The sequence below is a fragment of the Phyllobates terribilis genome, unplaced genomic scaffold, assembly GCF_046119375.1.
Source record: "Phyllobates terribilis strain yellow unplaced genomic scaffold, ASM4611937v1 Scaffold_12__6_contigs__length_324123572, whole genome shotgun sequence".
NCBI classification, from domain to species: Eukaryota; Metazoa; Chordata; class Amphibia; order Anura; family Dendrobatidae; genus Phyllobates; species Phyllobates terribilis.
In genome coordinates this window covers 196,628,552-196,647,798 of record NW_027362772.1, presented here as the reverse complement: position 1 = coordinate 196,647,798, position 19,247 = coordinate 196,628,552, and the positions used below count along the sequence as shown (strand labels likewise).

General features: G+C 43.5%; 1 protein-coding gene across 1 annotated transcript in view; it reads left to right on the top strand.

Annotated features, from left to right (window-relative positions):
- The first annotated feature begins 4,181 nt into the window (after positions 1 to 4,181).
- Positions 4,182 to 19,247, top strand: part of LOC141172400 (sacsin-like) — a 140,387-nt gene continuing 125,321 nt past the window's right edge. Inside the window, exons 1-2 of the mRNA XM_073656557.1 lie at positions 4,182 to 4,273; positions 4,716 to 4,783. The gene's annotated coding sequence lies outside the window, so the exon portion shown is untranslated. The remainder of the gene's footprint in view (positions 4,274 to 4,715; positions 4,784 to 19,247) is intronic.

The window sequence follows — 19,247 nt, the reverse complement described above, 5'->3', positions numbered from 1 at the left end:
CACCCTCATGGAGTCGATTTCTAACCGTTTGTGCAGACACATGCACATTTGTGGCCTGCTGGAGGTCATTTTGCAGGGCTCTGGCACAAAGGCGGAGGTAGCGGTTCTGCTGCTGTGTTGTTACCCTCCTACGACCCCCTCCACGTCTCCTGGTAGCGCATCCAGCCTCTGGATACTACGCTGACACATTCCATTTGCACAACAGCATGTGAAATTTATTGTTAGTGTTGCTTCCTAAGTGGAAAGTTTGATTTCACAAACGTTTGATTTACTTGGAGTTAAACAGAATCTAAGTGTTCCCTTTATTTTTTTGAGCAGAGTATATTCATCAATTAGACTCCAGACTCCACAACAGAGAGGAGTAGATTTGAGTTGGGCGTTACCTCTGAGGGTGACCCCACCCACAAGTAAAGATGCTGGATATAAGAGTTCAGTCAAACCTAAGGTCTCATACACACCTGATGAAGGCTCTATGAGCAGAAACGCGTTGTGTGATCCTTTTTAAGCCCCCTTCTCCTTCCCCGTTTTTGTATATCCATGTCCCTTATGTGTATTCTCGGTTTTATGATTTTTTTAATAAACCTACGAGTACTAATCCCTTGTGGAACATCCTCCATGTGACTGCACCATATTTGGAAGATTCAACAATTTTTTGGTTACCCTTTCTTCCACGGGAGTGCCTTCAGAATCCATTTGTCTCAGCTTGTACATGAAATAAGGTGTACCACAAAAGCAGTATTGCACTTGATATATGTTTTAATATTATGTCCTTTGTTTGTAGCGGATGAATATTTGATTTGACCATGGCCCCACTATCAGTATTTGGTCAGTATTCGCCAAAACCAGATGAGGAACAATCAGAGAAAAGGTATTGTAGAAACAAGTGCACCAATTCTGCATTTATCACCCACTCTTGGTTTTGGCTCCCATTCCTGAAAAAAAAATACTGACTGAATGCTGACCAAATACTGATCATGGGGCCGTGACCTTTTTCACATACAGTAATTGCAACATGTGCATTTGTAGAAGCCTATGCTGAATAGCCATGTAGGATTGTTAGTTTCCTATGAAGGAAACCATGTAGGAGAAAGTATATTTCCTACTGCAAGGGCTCTTTTAGATATAATATTAAAACGGTGCTTTTAGAATAGTATTTAATTTCTTATCTTGCAGTAAGATGGGTATGTTTCTTTTAATTATTTTTTTTAATCTCTGCCAATTCTAGACTATAGTTAGTACTAAAACTAATTCCTTCCAAATTATTGCAATCCATTTTATCCTGTTATAGTCTAGAATTGGCAGAGATTAAAAAAAAATCATTAAAAGAAACACTCATATTTCTGCAAGGTAAAAAGTTAAATACTACTCTAAAAGCACTGGTTAATTTTATATCTAAAAGAGGTTTTATTTATGCGGTTATTAATATTTGTGGATTTTAATGGACTTTAAATAAAGAAGAATACTTTATTGGATTTACACGTTTTCTTCATGCTGAAACCTTGCAATGCTACAAGGTATCCATTTATCCATGGGTGAGCTAATTTTCTGTGGACCCTGACGGATCTCACACTACTTTCTCCATCTTGTTGATGTGCCATTTCTGGGGCCGCTGAGAGCTGATATTTTTAGCCTCGGAGGGGGCCAACATCAAAGGCCCATTCCCTGGCTATTAATATCAGCTCACAGCTGTCTGCCTAGCCTTTGCTGGTTAGATTTTATAGGGGGACCCTACATTAATTTTTTTATGTGGTCCCCCTGTAATCTAGCCAGTAAGCGCTAAGCAAAACAGCTGTGGTCTGTTAGTAATAGCCAGGGAACATTTGGGCCTAATGGCTCCTTTCCAGGCTATTAATATCAGCCCACAGATGTCTTTTAGCTTGTGCTGGTTAGATTTTATAGACTCTAAGTCAAAAATTTTTGGGGTCCCCCTGTAACTAGCTAGTAAACTCTAAACAGCCAGCTGTGAGTTATTATTAATAGCCAGGGAACATTTTGGGCTAATGGCCCCTTCCCTAGCTAGTAATATCAGCCCCCAGTGGTTGACGTTCCCTCTGCTGGTTAGGAAAATGGGGGAGCTCATGCATATTTTTTTATTCTTTATTTTCCACCTAATGTTCACTGTGGGTGCTGACTACAACTGCCATCATTGTCGTTTGGTCATGCTGATATCAAGGAGACCAGGTGACAATGATGTCAGCTGCACTCTGTACCTGGCACTCAGGCATTCAACAGTCCGACACTAGAGCTACCATGAGACCCGGTGGCTTGAACTCAGGTAACCTTTCAGGTTACCAGATTTCAAAGCCACCTGGCCTCCCAGCAGCTGTGAGGCCTGGAAACTGATGGAAAAGTTGGAGAAATATTTAAAGTTCACTGGACATTCCAGCTGCTGGAACACCTGGCTGTGAACTAAGGTTACCTTGGGTGTGTATTATACTGTACTTGTTAATTAAAAAAAAAAAAAGGTGTGTGTTCCCACGTAATTTTCATAACCAGCAGCGGGAAAGCCGACCACTGGGGGCCGATATTGCTAGCCAGGGAAGGAGCCATTAGCCAAAGATGTTCCCTGGCTATTAATAACAACCCATAGCTTTTTGCTTAGCTTTTACTGGCTAGATTACAAGAGGACCCCAGAATAGGGTTCCCCTATAAAATCTATCCAGCAAAGGCTAGGCAGACATCTGTGAGCTGATATTAATAGCCAGGGAATGGGACTTTGACGCTGGCCCCCTCAGAGGCTAAAAATATCATCTCTCAGCGGCCCCAGATATGGCGTATCAATAAGATGCTGCAATTCTGGCTCTTAACGTCACTCTTCCCGTTGCCTTGTGGCGATGGCAAGTGGGGTAATATTTGTGGGGTTGATGTCACCTTTGTATTGTCTGGGGACATCAACCCCACAGGTTAGTAATTACTAATCCTATAGTTATATTGTAAAGCAGGGACAATGAACTGCGGTGACCTCTGTGATATTACCGCTAGCGGCCCGCCTGGAAACGCAGCCTCAATGGCTGGCAGTGAATTATATGACGTCACCACTAGTCAGTAAGACTGAGCTCATTTCTCAGAGGTTTTCAGCCAGGACAGTTGCTTCTTGGCATTGTCCAGGTTGAAAACTATTTATCCCAGACTTGGTTTACGGCGTGGCACAGAACTTCAGACAGATGAGGGATATTGTTGTTTTTTTTTTATTTTTGTTTTCTTAAAGGAGACAAGGGTATCGGGGAGTAGGTGTTAGGCGAGTATAACTATAAAAAAAGTAAAACCGTGTATGTTTTAGTTCAAATAAAATAAATAAAGACAAACACCCAGAATAAATTAACAATTTGACTATACGATTAGTAATGGAGAGGCGACTTATAGATGCCTCTCCATTACTAACCTGTGGGGTTGATGTCACCGTACAATACAAAGGTGACATCAACCCCACAAATATTACCACACTTGCCGCCGCCACCACCACAGGGAAGAGCCGGCAAAATGCCAGAATTGGCGCATCTAATAGATACTGAGCACCACATGACTCAACAGGCTGGCTATTTATATCCCAGACCACCCTGGGGTGGGGATATGGTGAACAGCCTCCCACCCGCTCTACAGCTGTTCACATAAAACCTAGCCCATTAAAAATGGCTGATTAACCCTCTCAGCACATAACATGCAGGAGAAGACTTCCAGGTTTCACATCACGGAAGCCAATAGCCTCAGTGAAACATATCTCACCTTCAGCAATCTGCCAGTGACTTTGTCACAGGTGTTATATAAGGACTCTATGTGACATCTACTACAGAGTTATCACTGTTATATAGGACTGCAGGTGACATGTACTACATTATCTGTACTCAGAGGATTATCTCTGTGTAATATGTGGTGTTATATAGGACTGCAAATGATATAATATGCAATCCTATGTAACACTACAGACAACACAGTGATAACTCTGCATATGGGAAAGCTGTTTTTCAAGTAAATGATGCTGACGGACGGTCCTTGTCATAAGCTCCATTGTCTGTCAGTTTTAGAACCGGAGCAGCAGGTGAAGTTAAGAGAAGCTGTAAAACTTACTTTTACCAAGTGTTACAAAACCACATCCCCAACACATGATGAACAAAAAAAGGCCCATCTCTTTAAATGAAACTTTGCAGCCAAAATAACAGAAATGAAACCTATTTTAGTTTCGTTTTTGCTGATCTGAAACCAGAGTGTCCTATAAAAGCTGAGTGTAGAGGGAAAGCATCTCAGAGAGGAGGAGGAGGAGATCACCGGGCGGCAGGTAAGAACATACACTGACATATTTGCTGGGTTCTGTATTGTCAGTGGCATTCAAGCCATTCTTGTTACATTGCACACAGACAGCAGACATCCATAGCTGCCATTATTAGAACTTTTGTTTAAAAGAGCATTAACCCATTCCTGTATATGTTGGAATGTATTTTAATGATCCATTTTCACTGTGATCTCTTCTTATAAAATGGTAATGTATCGGAATCTGGAAGTGCAGAATAATGGGAACACTCTATAAAGGTCTACAAAAGATACAATGGGGCTGTGAATTAGACTGAAACTGGGAACAGGAGAGACCTCCAGCTCTGACTGCACACTGGAGTGGGGTCTAAATGTGCGACTGCTGTAAATGGCAGGTTTACTATTGTAAGTTCACCTGAAACAGGAGGTGCTAATGTTATTGTTTGCTTTCTAACATGCTGTTTTTTCAGGGTGGATGATGGCACCGCGTTTCCCCGTGTTCACAACGAGTGGTGTGGTTACAAAAACATTACACAAGGTATGTGGGCAGTTTAAGAAAATCTTATCTTGTTATAAGTACTGAACAGATAAAATTTAAAGACACCTGAAAAACCACAGTCTTAGAAAGGTTTGTACTCTGGTCCAAATCCTCCTACATTCAGAAGTTCAGTATTTGGTCAGTATTTTACATCCATATTTGTAGCCAAAACCCGGAGTGGGTGATAAATACAGAAGTGGTGACGTGTTTCCATTATACTTTTCCACTGATTGTTCCTCTCCTGGTTTTGGCTTACAAATACTAAGGTAAAATACTGACCTATACTTGCAGTCACATGCCATCTAGTCTCAACCAGCTTCTCACAATAGAAGAGAATCCAGATGAAATTAGTTGGAATGTGACCATAGGTTTAAAAATCACATACATGTGGTTACGTCACCACCCATATTTACGGGGAACACAGGACATATAGGGAGAAACGAAACTAAATAGTGCCGCCCCCTCCTGGCTTATCTCAGCATTGCTCCAAGTGATTAACAGGTTTCTCCCCATTTACGCCCATGGGAGAGACCTGCCAATCAACTAGAGCAGTGCAGGGAGAAGCTGACCACTAGTGGCACCAGAATAGTCTCATCTCTCCATACTATCCCTATATCTTCAAAGTATATTTCCTCTGAACCCCCCCCCCCCTGCATGTAATATGCCTCACTGTACAGTGGTGGCCAAAAGTATTGGCACCCCTGCAATTCTGTCAGATAATACTCAGTTTCTTCCTGAAAATGATTGCAATCACAAATTCTTTGGTATTATTATCTTCATTTAATTTGCTTGCAAGGAAAAAACACAAAAGAGAATGAAGCAAAAATCAAATCATTGATCATTTCACACAAAACTCCAAAAATGGGCCAGACAAAAGTATTGGCACCCTCAGCCTAATACTTGGTTGCACAACCTTTAGCCAAAATAACTGCTAACAACCGCTTCCGGTAACCATCAATGAGTTTCTTACAATGCTCTGCTGGAATTGTAGACCATTCTCCTTTGGCAAACTGCTCCAGGTCCCTGAAATTTGAAGGGTGCCTTCTCCAAAGTGCCATTTTGAGATCTCTCCACAGGTGTTCTATGGGATTCAGGTCTGGACTCATTGCTGGCCACCTTAGAAGTCTCCAGTGCTTTCTCTCAAACCATTTTATAGTGCTTTTGGAAGTGTGTTTTGGGTCATTGTCCTGCTGGAAGACCCATGACCTCTGAGGGAGACCCAGCTTTCTCACACTGGGCCCTACATTATGTTGCAAAATTTGTTGGTAGTCTTCAGACTTCATAATGCCATGCACACGGTCAAGCAGTCCAGTGCCAGAGGCAGCAAAGCAACCCCAAACCATCAAGGAAATCTCTCGTCAATTTTTTTTTTCCGTCCACATCTTGGGAGGTTAGCCACAGTGCCATGGGCTTTAAACTTCTTGATGACACTGCGCACGGAAGACACAGGAACATTCAGGTCTTTGGAGATGGACTTGTAGCCTTGAGATTGCTCATGCTTCCTCACAATTTGGCTTCTCAAGTCCTCAGACAGTTCTTTGGTCTTCTTTCTTTTCTCCATGCTCAATGTGGTACACACAAGGACACAGGTTGAGTCAACTTTAATCCATGTTAACTGGCTGCAAGTGTGATTTAGTTATTGCCAACACCTGTTAGGTGCCACAGGTAAGTTACAGGTGCTGTTAATTACACGAATTAGAGAAGCATCACATGATTTTTCAAACAATGCCAATACTTTTGTCCACCCCCTTTTTTAGGTTTGGTGTGGAATTATATCCAATTTGGCTTTAGGACAATTCTTTTTGTGTTTTTTCATTGAAGACAAATTAAATGAAGATAATAATACCAAAGAATTTGTGATTGCAATCATTTTCAGGAAGAAACTGAGTATTATCTGACAGAATTGCAGGGTTGCCAATACTTTTGGCCAGCACTGTATGTGTGTAAATATACACTGCTCAAAAAAATAAAGGGAACACTCAAATAACACATCATAGATCTGAATGAATGAAATATTCTCATTGAATACTTTGTTCTGTACAAAGTTGAATGTGCTGACAACAAAATCACACAAAAATCATCAATGGAAATCAAGTTTATTAACCAAAGGAGGCCTGGATTTGGAGTCACCCCCAAAATTAAAGTGGAAAAACACACTACAGGGTGATTCAACTTTGATGTGATGTCCTTAAAACAAGTCAAAATGAGGCTCAGTATTGTGTGTGGCCTCCACGTGCCTGTATGACCTCCCTACAATGCCTGGGCATGCTCCTGATGAGGTTGCGGGTGGTCTCCTGTGGGATCTCCTACCAGACCTGGACTAAAGCATCCACCAACTCCTGGGCAGTCTGTGGTGCAACGTGACGTTGGTGGATGGAGCGAGACATGAAGTCCCAGATGTGCTCAATCGGATTCAGGTCTGGGGAACGGACGGGCCAGTCCATAGCTTCAATGCCTTCATCTTGCAGGAACTGCTGACACTCCAGCCACATGAGGTCTAGCATTGTCCTGCATTAGGAGGAACCCAGGGCCAACCACACCAGCATATGGTCTCACAAGGGGTGTGAGGATCTCATCTTGGTACCTAATGGCTGTCAGGCTACCTTTGGCGAGCACATGGAGGTTTGTGCGGCCCTCCAAAGAAATGCCACCCCACACCATTACTGACCCATTGCCAAACCAGTCATGCTGAAGGATGTTGCAGCAGCAGATCGCTGTCCACGGTGTCTCCAGACTCTGTCACATGTACTCAGTGTGAACCTGCTTTCATCTGTGAAGAGCACAGGGCGCAGTGGCGACTTTGCCAATCCTGGTGTTCTGTGGCAAATGCCAAGAGTCCTGCACGGTGTTGGGCTGTGAGCACAACCCCCATTGGTGGACGTCGGGCCCTCATACCACCCTCATGGAGTCGGTATCTAACCGTTTGTGCAGACACATGCACATTTGTGGCCAGCTGGAGGTCATTTTGCAGGGCTCTGGCAGTACTCCTCCTGTTCCTCCTTGCACAAAGGCGGAGGTAGCGGTCCTGCTGCTGGGTTGTTGCCCTCCTATGGCCCCCTCCACGTCTCCTGATGTACTGGCCTGTCTCCTGGTAGCGCCTCCAGCCTCTGGACACTACGCTGACAGACACAGCAAACCTTCTTGCCATAACTCACATTGATGTGCCATCCTGGATGAGCTGCACTACCTGAGCAATGTCTGTGGGTTGTAGAGTCCGTGTCATGCTACCACGGGTATGAAAGCACAACCAACATTCAAAAGTGACCAAAACATCAGCCGAAAGCATTGGTATTGAGATGTGGTCTGTGGTCTCCACCTGCAGAACAACTCCTTTATTGAGTGTGTCTTGATAATTGCCAATAATTTCCATCTATTGGCTATTCCATTTGCACAACAGCATGTGACATTGATTGTCAATCAGTGTTGCTTCCTAAGTGGAGAGTTTGATTTCACAGAACTTTGATTTACTTTGAGTTATATTCTGTTGTTTAAGTGTTCCCTTTATTTTTTTAAGCAATGTATATTATATATATATATACGTATATATATACACACACACACACATATACACAGTGCAGACCAAAAGTTTGGACACACCTTCTCATTTAAAGATTATTCTGTATTTTCTTGACTATGAAAATTGTACATTCACACTGAAGGCATCAAAACTATGAATTAACACATGTGGAATTATATACTTAACAAAAAAGTGTGAAACAACTGAAAATATGTCTTATATTCTAGGTTCTTCAAAGTAGCCACCTTTTGCTTTGATTGCTGCTTTACACACTCTTGGCATTCTCTTGATGAGCTTCAAGAGGTAGTCACCAGAAATGGTTTTCACTTCACAGGTGTGCCCGGTCAGGATTAATAAGTGGGATTTCTTGCCTTATAAATGGGGTTGGGACCATCAGTTGTGTTCTGCAGAAGTCTGGTGGATACACAGCTGATAGTCCTACTGAATAGACTGTTAGAATTTGTATTATGGCAAGAAAAAAGCAGCTAAGTAAAGAAAAACGAGTGGCCATCATTACTTTAAGAAATGAAGGTCAGTCAGTGCGAAAAATTGGGAAAACTTTGAAAGTGTCCCCAAGTGCAGTTGCGAAAACCATCAAGCGCTACAAAGAAACTGGCTCACATGAGGACCGCCCCAGGAAAGGAAGACCAAGAGTCACCTCTGCTTCTGAGGATAAGTTTATCCGAGTCACCAGCCTCAGAAATCGCAAGCTAACAGCAGCTCAGATTAGAGACCAGGTCAATGCCACACAGAGTTCTAGCAGCAGACACATCTCTACAACAACTGTCAAGAGGAGACTTTGTGCAGCAGGCCTTCATGGTAAAATAGCTGCTAGGAAACCACTGCTAAGGACAGGCAACAAGCAGAAGAGACTTGTTTGGGCTAAAGAACACAAGAAATGGACATTAGACCAGTGGAAATCTGTGCTTTGGTCTGATGAGTCCAAATTTGAGATCTTTGGTTCCAACCACCGTGTCTTTCTGCGACGCAGAAAAGGTGAACGGATGGACTCTACATGCCTGGTTCCCACCGTGAAGCATGGAGGAGGAGGTGTGATGGTGTGGGGGTGCTTTTCTGGTTACACTGTTGGGGATTTATTCAAAATTGAAGGTATACTGAACCAGCATGGCTACCACAGCATCTTGCAGCGGCATGCTATTCCATCCGGTTTGCGTTTAGTTGGACCATCATTTATTTTTCAACAGGACAATGACCCCAAACACACCTCCAGGCTGTGTAAGGGCTATTTGACCAAGAAGGAGAGTGATGGGGTGCTACGCCAGATGACCTGGCCTCCACAGTCACCAGACCTGAACCAAATCGAGATGGTTTGGGGTGAGCTGGACCGCAGAGTGAATGCAAAAGGGCCAACAAGTGCTAAGCATCTCTGGGAACTCCTTCAAGATTGTTGGAAGACCATTTTGCGGTGACTACCTCTTGAAGCTCATCAAGAGAATGCCAAGAGTGTGCAAAGCAGTCATCAAAGCAAAAGGTGGCTACTTTGAAGAACCTAGAATATAAGACATATTTTCAGTTGTTTCACACTTTTTTGTTAAGTATATAATTCCACATGTGTTAATTCATAGTTTTGATGCCTTCAGTGTGAATGTACAATTTTCATAGTCATGAAAATACAGAAAAATCTTTAAATGAGAAGGTGTGTCCAAACTTTTGGTCTGTACTAAATATATATATATATATATATATATATATATATATATATCCCATAGCAGAAGTTCTAATTCGGTTCACCCTCCAAAATAACAAAATAAAAATTAAACAATTGTCAGGGTCACAGAAGAGCATATCTCACAACTTTCCAGCCTTTACATTGTAATTTTCTTATGCTGAATCCTAGATTACTCTTTCATCGCCCCCATAAAGTATGATGCCAACAAGAGTGCCCCCCCAAACACAGTACGATACCCCCATCATGCACAGTATAATGACCCTACTGTACCCCACCTCAACTCCCAAGGCAAAGTATGGTGAACCCAACGCAGTATGATCCCCCAACTGTGACCCCCACACAGACCTTCATGCAGTATAGTGGGCCTACATACAGTATAATGGCCTCACACGGTATAATGGCCCGCACTAGCTCTCCAAACAGTATAATGGCTCCCCCACAGTATGATGGATCCCACACAAACCTTCACACTGTATAATTGCTTGCATACAGTATAATAGCCCCCACATAACCCTCACATACTATAATGTACTCACCATGGTCCTCCATAGACCATAATGTACTCGCCATTGTCCTCTATACAATACAACGCACCCCCATGGTCCTCCATACAATACAACGCACCCCCATGGTCCTCCATACAATATAACGCACCCCCATGGTCCTCCATACAATATAACGCACCCCCATATAATATAACGCACCCCCATAGTCCTTCATACAGTATAATGCACCCCTATGGTCCTGTATACAATATAATGCACCCGCATGGTCCTCCATACTCTATTATGGCCACCAGTCACTGATTTAAAAATATAAATACAGTACTCACCTCTTCTTGTTCGGCCCAATGCTCCGGTCTCCTCAGCGTGTGGTATGAAGCGCTGCACATCTCAGAAGAGCGGGCGCTCTGTAATGACATCATCGCGCCCGCTGCTCTGACACGTCAGACACTGAGGAAGAATGATGGGAGTGCCCCATAGCAGTGGCGTGGCCTGGGTTGTCTAGGGCCCACCAGTGGAATTGACTCTAGGAGCCCACCCTATAGCCACCATAAACGGTTTTATTACTTGTTCATTTTTCATCCTCTCTCACTAAAATGTGTGCCTTTTAGCTAACTATACAGTGTGCACTATACAGTGTACACTGCACTATAACAATGTTTCTTGTTAAGCAACTTATTTATTATAGTTGATGATGGAACCTATAATTTACAACCAGTAGCAGTTTTTCTTACACATGGACATTCCTTGTCCTAGGAAAATCATCCAGTCCCTCAGCCAGCTTAACCCCTTTCTGATGTGAGGTGTAGTAATCCGTTCCTGTGCCCTAATGACCAGGTACATATCATTACGCCTCGGTGATCGTGCCCACGCAGAGGCTGTGCGGGAGCGACTGCCACTGGGTGTCAGCTGATTCTGACAGCTGACACCCGGCAATCGATGCCAAGCGTGGTCTCACACCGCTCCTGGCACATTAACCCCCAAAATGCTGCGATCGAAGTCGATCGCAGCATTTTGGGAGCAGGCAGAGGCAAGACAGTCTTTCTTACCTTGGATCGGAGACGATCGTTGCCATGATAACCCGATGTCGTCATGACAACATCCATGTCAACAGGCACCAGCAATGTTAGATAGATCATGCACTGCGCATGATCTAACTAACTTGTGTCAGTGCAGTGCTGACAGCCTGCATAGGATAGGGATGCTTATGCATCCCTATGGTATGCAAGCAATTAGCCTGGAAAAAATGAAAGTCCCATAGTGGGACAAAGTAAAAAAAGTGAAAAAACTAAAATAAAATTGTGAAAATATATAGATATATAAAAAAGAAAAACAGAATCCAAAAAAATCGACCAGACCTATAAAACTGTCCCACTATTTAACCCCTTTAGTGAACACCGTATGAAAATAAATAAAAAACTAAGCAAAAAAGATGCCTTATCATCATACCACTAAACAAAAAGTGGAATAAAACACAAGACAAATGTAAATAAAAATGGTACAGCTGAAAATGTCATCTTGTCCCGCAAAAAACAAGCCGCCATCAGCCGAAAAATAAAAAAGTTATAGCTCTCAGAATAAAGCGATGCAAAAAAAAATGTTGTTTTTTTATAAAATCGTTTTTATTGTGTAAAGTGCCAAAACATAAAAAAACAATATAAATGTGATACAGCTGTAAACGTACTGACGCGAAGAATAAAGCTGCCTTATCAATTTTACCACGCGCGGAGCGACATAAAACAAAAAAAAAAAAAACACACACAATTTCAGAATTGTTGGGTTTTGTTTATTTTACCTCCCAAAAATCAAAAAATGTGCCCGAAAATGGTACCAATAAAAACTTCAACTTGTCCTGCAAAAAACAAAACCTTACAAGATTGTCGATTGAAATATGGAAAAATTATAGCTCTCAAAATATGGCGATGAAAAAAACTACTAGCCCTTGCAAAAAAAAAAAAAAAAGAATCATCTTTTAGTGTGTGACAGCTGCCAAACATAAAAACCCGATATAAATCTGGTATCACTGTAATTGCTCCGACCCGTAGAATAAAGTCGTCTAATCAGGATTCCTCGGGTTAGGGTTGTGTTATGGTTAGGATTAAGGTTGTGTTAGGATTGTGTTGGGGTTAGGGTTACAGTTTGGATTATGGTTAGGGTTGGGATTTTTTCAACAGTAAAGAAAAAGAAAAAAAAAAATTATGACGATATGGCGACTAGTGTTGAGTGTAAGTGCTCGCTACTTGAGTTTGCATTTGGTGCTCGGGTATGCACGGAGTTTCGTGGGTCCTTGAGTTACATGCTTGAGTCTCCGCCCCATATGTTTCGCAGCTGTTATACAGCAAAAAAACAAAACAAAAAAAAATGCAGGGATTGCCTACCATACAAGAGCGATCCCTGCATGTTTTTTTTTTTTTTGGGTGCCTAACAACCGTGAAACATGCGGAGCAGGGACTCGAGCATGTCACTCGAGCACTCGCGATACTTGGTGCATACCTGAGTACACACCTGAGTACACCATGCAAACTCAAGTAGCGAGCACTTGCTCTCAAGACTAATGACAACATATTCAATATGATGACCTAATGTTATCAAGTTCTGTGTCGTACCTCTGGGTTCAAAATGTTCACTATACACCTTGATAAAATCCTTGAGGGGTGTAGTTTTTAGAATGGTGTTATTTTTGGGTATTTTCTGTCATAAAGGCTCCTCAAAGTCACTTCAAATGTGATGTGATCTCTAAAAAAAAAAAAAGTGGTTTTGTAAATTTTGTTGGAAAAATTTAGAAATCGCTGGTCAACTTTTAACCCTTATAACTTCCTAACAAAAAAAAAATTTGTTCCAAAATTGTGCTGATGTAAAGTAGACATGTGGGAAATGTTATTTATTAACTATTTTGTGTGACATAACTCTCTGGCTTAAGGGCATGAAAATTCAAAGTTTGAAAATTGGGAAATTTTAAAAATTTTCACCAAATTTCCTATATTTTTTTATTTTTTTTTACAAAGTAATGCCAGTCATATCAAATAAATTTTCCGATTTTCATGAAGTACAATATGTCACGAAAAAAAAAATCTTCAAATCAGTCTGATCCGTTGAAGTGTTCCAAAGTTATTACCTCAAAGTGACACTGGTCAGAATTGTAAAAATTGGCCTGGTCAATAACGTGCAAACCACCTTCGGGAGTAAAGGGGTTAAACAATATTCAAAGTGAAGCAGAATGTTATCCAACATCTTCAAATGGAAAAGTCTACTAGAAGTGAACCATCCATGCCACCATCTATCCACCCATATTGGGGGCTTTCCCAATTGAGCAGTAGCCTATAAGAGTCAATATGTGGAGGTGTAAAGCATAATCTTTCCAATAAACATTTCCATGTGGAGACTCTGGTGAACATTTGCTTCACTTTAGTCTGACATTTACCTGTTTTTTCTGTCTCTTATCATAGTGGTTGGGAAATGAAATCCGCCCGGCTGTTCTGCCTGGAAAGAGCTGGACGGATTTCACAGGATTCACCTGATGCAGCCAGATGCTCCCATTGACTATAATGCAAGACCAACCGTATATAGCAGTGAGCCAGCAAAACAACGGGACATCAAACCTCAGCATGCTACGATTTCCAGCCGCCTGTTTTGCTGGCTCGCGACCGGCCTCCCATTATAGTAAGTGGGAGCATCTTGCTGTATCAGAAAAGTGCCGGATCTTGTGAAATCCGTCCGGCTCTTCCCAGACAGAAGAGCCTCCGGGTTTCACAACGCAAGTGTTAAAGTAGCCTTAAAGTCTGAATGACTTTTGATGCTGCATCTGTCCCCGTATCACCACTGCATTAACAAAACTACAACTCCTAGCAGGCCCTGAAGGTTTGAATCTCACAGGGCATGCTGGGACTTGCCATTTTCAGAGGAGAAAGCGTAAAATTAAAAATTATTTTATAAATTTTTTAGCAGTAAAATACCGGGCTTTAGAGCTAGAATCTCTCAGTATGGGGGCCGTCCGGCTTGCTTGAAGCAAGTCCCTTCCTCCTCAGCCGGGAAAACACGCAGTGAAAGACTGTGCCACGCTCTGCAGACTGGGGGCGGGCCACGGGGATCACCACTGTCTGACTCATGCTGCATGCACGATAAGTACGGAGGAGAAAGTGCGCGTCGGGAGGTGGGCCCCAGAGTCGCACTGTCAACGGCACCGGATGCCCAGAAGGCCCCCGTACAGGGCCGGACTGTGACAAAAAAGCAGCCCTGCAACAGTGCTACACAAACCCCACGTACTAAAACACTCTACACCCCATGATCAGTGAATTTTGCTTTGTCGTGACCCTCATCACTCTCTTAAAGGAGTTATTTGAAGAGCCACATGTGAATAACGCCACAGTGCGCATGATTGTCCACAGCTCTATTTACATGGCGCTCTTCAGGGCTCTGCTTCTCCGGATTGTGGTGGTCCCAGGGGTCGGATCCCCAGTGATTTGCAAAGTTATTCCTTATCCATAGGATAACCCATTTAAACAGGTTTTTCAAGATTTATTTTTATTTGCCCATAGGAATATAGAAATTTATATACCAATAATGACCCTCCCGAACTCCAATGCGGCTCTTCGACAACAAGACAAGAGGAGTGGTACTGTGCAGTGTATAGATACAGAATAATACAGATACTGATAATTACACCCAGTATACAGGAAAAGAGAAGTGGTACTGTGCAGAGTATATATACAGAATAAGGCCACGGCCCCACTATCAGTATTTGGTCAGTATTTTTTCTCAGGAGTGGGAGCCAAAACCAGGTGAGGAACAATCAGAGAAAAGGTATAATAGAAACAAGTCACCAATTCTGCATTTATTATACCTTTTCTCTGATTGTTCCTCACCTGGTTTTGGTTCCCACTCCTGAGAAAAAAAGACTAACCGAATACTGATAGTGGGGCCGTGGCCTAATACAGATACTGAGAATTACACCCAGTATACAGGACAGGAAAAGTGGTACTGTGCAGAGCATATATACAGAATAATACCAGATGCTGCAGGCCATGTGCTCCCATAAGATGTTGGTGCCGGTGAGCGTAGTCCCCTTTCTCGTAGATTTCCTTGAAGTGGGCTTCGGAAAAATGGCCGCCATATATAAAGTGGTAGCACTCGGATGCACACGGAGGTAGACACAGGTATGCTGTCTCTTTAAACTTTTGGTTGGTTTATTAATAGTGTGGCATAAACCAAACTTTAGTCTGTAAAAATAAACACAGCCCGCTGGGCAAAACAGGAAAACATGGTAAGAAAGAACGCAGTCCTTGTAGTAGCAGGGCTTCACCTGCTGGGAGTTCAGCAACTTCCCATGGTTCAGGAACAAACACAAGCTCCCTTCTGGAGCTTACTTCTCCAGACATTGAATTAAGAATACCTCAGCTGGCCGAGTATTTAAACTCCCCCAGACCACACCCTGAGGTGGAGAGATATGGTGAAGGGCCTCCCAACCTTCGCAATGGCCATTCACAAAAAACACTCCCTTTTACTATATACTTAACCCCTCTCAACAAACATCATGCTGGAGGAAATTTAATGGTTTTAGTTCACGGACGCCAACAGCCTCAGGGAAACATCTCCCCTCCAGCACTTTACCATTGACTTTGTCACAACATAAATATAAAATATATATATTATACATACACACCTCTACATAACATACTATATAAACACAGCACCATACTATACAATTTATTATGCTGTATATATCAGTGTGCAACGAGACTGCGGTCTTTACATCATATAGGAGGCCAAGAGTGCAGCCTATACGTCATATAGGAGGCAGAGAGTGCAGCATATACGTCATATAGGAGGCAGAGAGTGCGGCATATATGTCATATAGGAGGCAGAGAGTGCGGCATATACGTCATATAGGAGGCAGAGAGTGCGGCATATACGTCATATAGGAGGCAGAGAGTGCGGCATATACGTCATATAGGAGGCCGAGAGTGCGGCATATACGTCATATAGGAGGCAGAGAGTGCGGCATATACGTCATATAGGAGGCAGAGAGTGCGGGATATATTTCATATAGGAGGCCAAGGCGGGGAACACTCACCCAAACCAAGAATAATTTCAATTCACATTGGAGCAGTAACTGCCCTGTGCCCATAGGACCAGCATTCTCCAGTCCAGAACCATCAGCCACAGCCGGCATTGTAATGGCGAAAGTTCAGAGCACCCTGTCACAGCTGCAGCCGGCGTTACAAGTGTGGGAGAGCAGAGCGTGCTGTCACCGCCCACAATGAACATCATGACGTACCAATGTCTGTGTTCTTCTTGATGTGTGTCGCAGCGGTTCAGGTAATGAATGTGTGGCGCCCCTGCGGGTCCAGTTGCCACAGAGGTACTGCATCTCAGCCAGAGGTGTGGTACCCCACTCTCTGGTAAGGAGGGAGCACTACCCGGGACTCACATCCATCACCACATCACTCCAGTAGGGAAGGGCGAGATTGCTCCTGAAGGAGAGCACAGTCCCTCTGTCCCTGTCTGGAGGGGGGAACTAGGTAGAGGAGGTGGGTGGAGGAAGTAGTTTAGGGGAGCACTGAAGGAAGGACTGAAGGTAGAGGGGACCACGTAGAGTGACAGTTGGTGACGTGGGTCACATGAGAGGTAGTATAAAAGGAAAGGTAGAAAGATCTAGAAAGTCAGTTAGTCAGTCAGAGCAGTTGGTGACCGGAGTCTGTCACAGGGAGTGAAAAGAGAAGGGGTCCTAGGAGCAAGTGCGCAGTGAGAGAGGACCGTTGAGGAGTGGGGTCCAGTCAGAGGGGCCGAGTAAGAGAAAGAACAGGAGGAGCGAGGGAGTCAGAAGGGCTCCAGAGGCAGAGAAAGGATCTTAGGGGCATGGGAAGTGTGGAGTCCACCCGTGCACCCGAGTTCACGCCAACTGTCAAGGGATCAGGTCGCAGTAGGGGGACCGGCCCCAGACTAGTGGAGGACTGCAAGACTCAGCTAGCAAACCGGAGGCTGCGATATCTATAAGTGCCGTAGCCAAAACCACACACATTCGCTGAAAAGATGGCCATATAGGACCAAGGGAACAGAGAGGACGTCGCCCAACAAGGCCCGCGGCCACTGGCTCGGGACACTGTGTGTGAGGCGCAGGGCAGGAGGGCGAGCGCATAGAGATGACCCGGGAAGGTACACGAGAAGGGGGGTCATGATCAAGTGTACCAAATTTATCCGAGAGTTGGCTGGATCACTTCCCCGGAGGACACAGGACTCGGTGGGCTGTTATAACATAGCTAGCAGTTGTAACCTGGAGCACTGTAAAAACTGTGAGTAAAAACTTGAAGACTGCACCCTGCTGTGTCCTTGACTTAATTGCTGTGACACCTGCCTGCACTACACCAACAACATCTAAAATCACCTATTTAACTGCCCTAGGGCCTAGCTGTACCCATGGAGAGCTGAACCATCTCTGCTGCGTCACCAACGGCCCCAGCGGATCTGAACAGCAGCGGCGGCCACCTATAGCCGCATGCCACGGGTGGCGTCACAATACTTTATCCCCAAAGCTTTATTCGTTTCCTTTGTTATTGACCGCTTGGGGCCATGGACCGGGTCACGCTGCCGTGACTATCCTAAAAGAATTGACCGGCCCGGCTACCGAGTAACCCCACGGTCCCAGGGGGGCGCGTCAAATGCTGCCTGCTCGTGCCACTGTACATACTCTGCCTGCGCTTTCAAAGAGCCGGTGTCAAAACTTTTTTAAACTGACAGTGATCGCTCACACATGTGAAAGTCATTTTTTTTACATGTCACAAGTATACAGTACATAAAAAAAGCGTAGCTATTTTAGGCCTTGAGGTCAGAGATTTTTTTCATTCCTAGAGTAACAAGTTTAATTTTTCACTCACCATTGCCTTAGGAAAGCACTTTTTATAGGGGGGAGTTGCATTTATAAACTATTTGTGGTGTAAATTACATCTTTCTTTGGGAGAGGGAATTATTATATTTTACAAAGGGATCTGGAGGGGAAAACAAAGATCCTGTTTCATCATTTGTGGGTTTGTTTGTTTGTTTGTTTTTTATGTTCCTTCTCTTTGTCTTGTGGTATTCATTGCTATTTTTGTGCCAAATTCTTCAAAATGGCGCACATGGTTCATGAATTTTGGATAAAATAAAAAATGGTCCTATGGTCCCCACCATAGCTTAGATCAGATTTCTCAGTGCATGCGACCTATAATAACAGACAGCCCTGATCTTCTGGTCAAACATCCTGCATGAGTAAGTGTGGGGGAGGGTCAGCACAGCAAAGTTTATCTGTGTCACATTACAAACCCTTCTATCAGCTATCCTGATTGCTGAGTGTCAGAAACCACATTTATGTCTGCTGTGCTCATTGAACTTGTAATCATTCTGCAGTGAGATCAGGGCTGTTATCATGTCTCACATAGGAGTTACCCGCCGGTTCTGAGCTACTCCGATGTGAGATGTAACAACACCCTGCACTGATCTCACTGCAGGGTAATCACAAGTTGCTTGAGCATGACAGACATAATTGTGATACTAACACCTTGGGCTCTCATCTCAGGACAGAGTTTGGGGGAAGGGCAGTACAGCAGAGCCCACAGTGCTAGGAGAGGAGGAGAGCTGATCAAAGGGTTTGTAATGTGACACATTAAACTCGTCATTCACAAAATGCTACATAAATTGCACCAAATAGTTGGTCTACATAAAATCACTCTGGGGATGCCAAAGTACATTTTTTGAACAAAGTTTGCAACTTATCAAAAAGTC